Genomic DNA, 2,495 nt, shown 5'->3' with positions numbered 1-2,495 from the left:
TTATATATATATATATTAGATATATTATATATATATATTATATATTTCGTTCCCCAGACACAACAATGCCCTGCCAAAACAAAATATATATATATGTATATATTATATATATATATATATATATATATTATATATATTATATATATTATATATATCACTTGTGTATGTGTGTGTGAGAGAGAGAGAGAGAGAGAGAGAGAGAGAGAGAGAGAGAGAGATTGTGTCTGAGAGAATGAAAGAGAGGAAGGGAATCAAAGAAATACTGGGAAAAATACTGAAGCTAAGTTAAGAGACTGATGAATTATGCGTATTTTGTGTGCGTTAGTGTGTGTATTTGTGTGTGTTTGTGTGTGTGTTTGTATGTGTGTGGAGGGGGGAAGAAAGAGAGAGAGAAAGAAAGAGGAGAAACAAAAGAGATGAACATAAACTGTAGCTGAGATGAAAGGCGCAGTCTGATAAAGAGATGGCAAGGAAAATAGAGAGAGCGGCAACGAGAGGGTGAACGTGTAAGAAGGAGACGGAAGGAGGAAGAGGGCATAAGAAGGAGACGGAAGGAGGAAGAGGGCATAAGAAGGAGACGGAAGGAGGAAGAGGGCATAAGAAGGAGACGGGAGGAGGAAGAGGGCATAAGAAGGAGACGGGAGGAGGAAGAGGGCATATAAATTGATATGATCTACAACGGTGTCTGAGTGAGTGAGTGAGTGAGTGTGCATGCGCACGCGTGCATTATGATCATGAAAAATGGAGAGGAGAAGAAGGAGATGAAGAAGGAGAAGAAGGAGATGAAGAAGGAGGAGGAGAAGAAGAAGGAGATGAAGAAGGAGAAGAAGGAGAAGAAGAAGAAGAGCAAAGTGGTAGAGAAAATTGTGCGTGGGAGTGATGGAGAGTGATAAGTCTGGCAGATTGAAAGAAGATTCTGCATGGATATGGAAATGTTGAAATATGAAACTGTGGAAGCGTGAGAATGTGGAGATGTGGAAATATTGAGATGTGGAAATATAGGAAATGTGGAATTGCTGGCAAATATTTTCAAACGGTCATTTTGGAAAACGCAGTTGCTTTTATTTTTATTTTTATATAGAAGTTGAGTTTCTAATGCGCAGCAAAAAGAAAAAAGAAAAAGAATGGAAAAAAGAAAATGTCATGAAACTAGTTCATTGGCGAAGCCAGATTCTTCATAGAATACGTGTGGCAATTACGATACGGAAAAGGGCAAAAAATCACCAAAACCATGATCAGAATTGCTGAATAAGTTACACTAAACATGATCAGAAATACTCCAAATTACTATTTCAGAACTCATTAATTCTATACCTAAACAAGTTGCTGATTTTAGGTAATTAAAGAAATCTGGACAAAGTATTGCCAGTTAATTTTAAATTATGAAAAATATGTTTTGAGCCTTAAATTTCCAAATATAGTGTAACGAAATATATGTTGCTTTTTTTTCTTTTGCTTGTCTCTATAATTTTATATAGAAACAATTTTAAACTAATTTTCTGTCGTACACCCAATATGGAAACTTAATAACATGAAAACTAAATAAACTAAGGCCAAGTGTGCAGAAATATAAAGGAATATCTCTTAGTTTTGTGATCCTGGAGGAAGCAGTAGTCAACTCCATCAAACAGCAGAAGAAAATATCAAAACTAATTGTGCGTCTGTAGTTTGAAAAACATACTACTGATTTCAGTATCAAATTGAAAAGGCTCGAGAGATTCGGGCCATACGGAAATGGAACAAAATGTTGCAGACTATGAATAACAGAAAAGAGTCTCATGCTAAAATGATAATAACAATAACAAATTTACAGATTATCCAAATTATCAAATCAGATAATCTTACTAAATGTCACTACTTAGACAAATAATTTTGGAAACACTGCGAGATATACCACCAGCTGTTTGAATAGTTAATGCTTATCTGTCATCAGGAACACACACGTGCGCACGCATACAAGTACACATTCACACGCACACACACATACAAACGCGCACACATAAACTATTTTCCTCTTTAATCTTGATCCCTTATATAACTTTACATCACTTCGGTGTCATATTTTTAACCCTTTTATTTTCCTTTGCATTTCCATGTAACAAAACGGATCAGTGCTAATGTATCTACTCTGAACAATTCCACTCTCTTTCTTACTATTCAGCTTTAATTGCTACTCTTCTCACATCAATTTATTATAATACAGTCTTTGTTACGACTCCCTTCCACTTTGTATTTGAAGGATTTCACCTTGTATGTGTTTTTCCTTATTCATATGATAATCGTTTACTCCTTTCTCTCATTTTCTTTTATATACATACATACATACATACATACATACATACATATGTGCTTTTGAATTTTTTCCTTCTTTGGATGGACTTTTCCGTTTTCCTTTCCGACGAACAACTATTCTCGAAACGTCTTCTCTCTCTCTCTCTCTTACCAAGCGTCAAACTAATACATACATACATATTATATATATATAATATATATAT

This window comes from Octopus bimaculoides, chromosome 17 (genome assembly GCF_001194135.2).
Source record: "Octopus bimaculoides isolate UCB-OBI-ISO-001 chromosome 17, ASM119413v2, whole genome shotgun sequence".
NCBI lineage: Eukaryota > Metazoa > Mollusca > Cephalopoda > Octopoda > Octopodidae > Octopus > Octopus bimaculoides.
Note: the sequence above shows the minus strand (reverse complement) of the source record.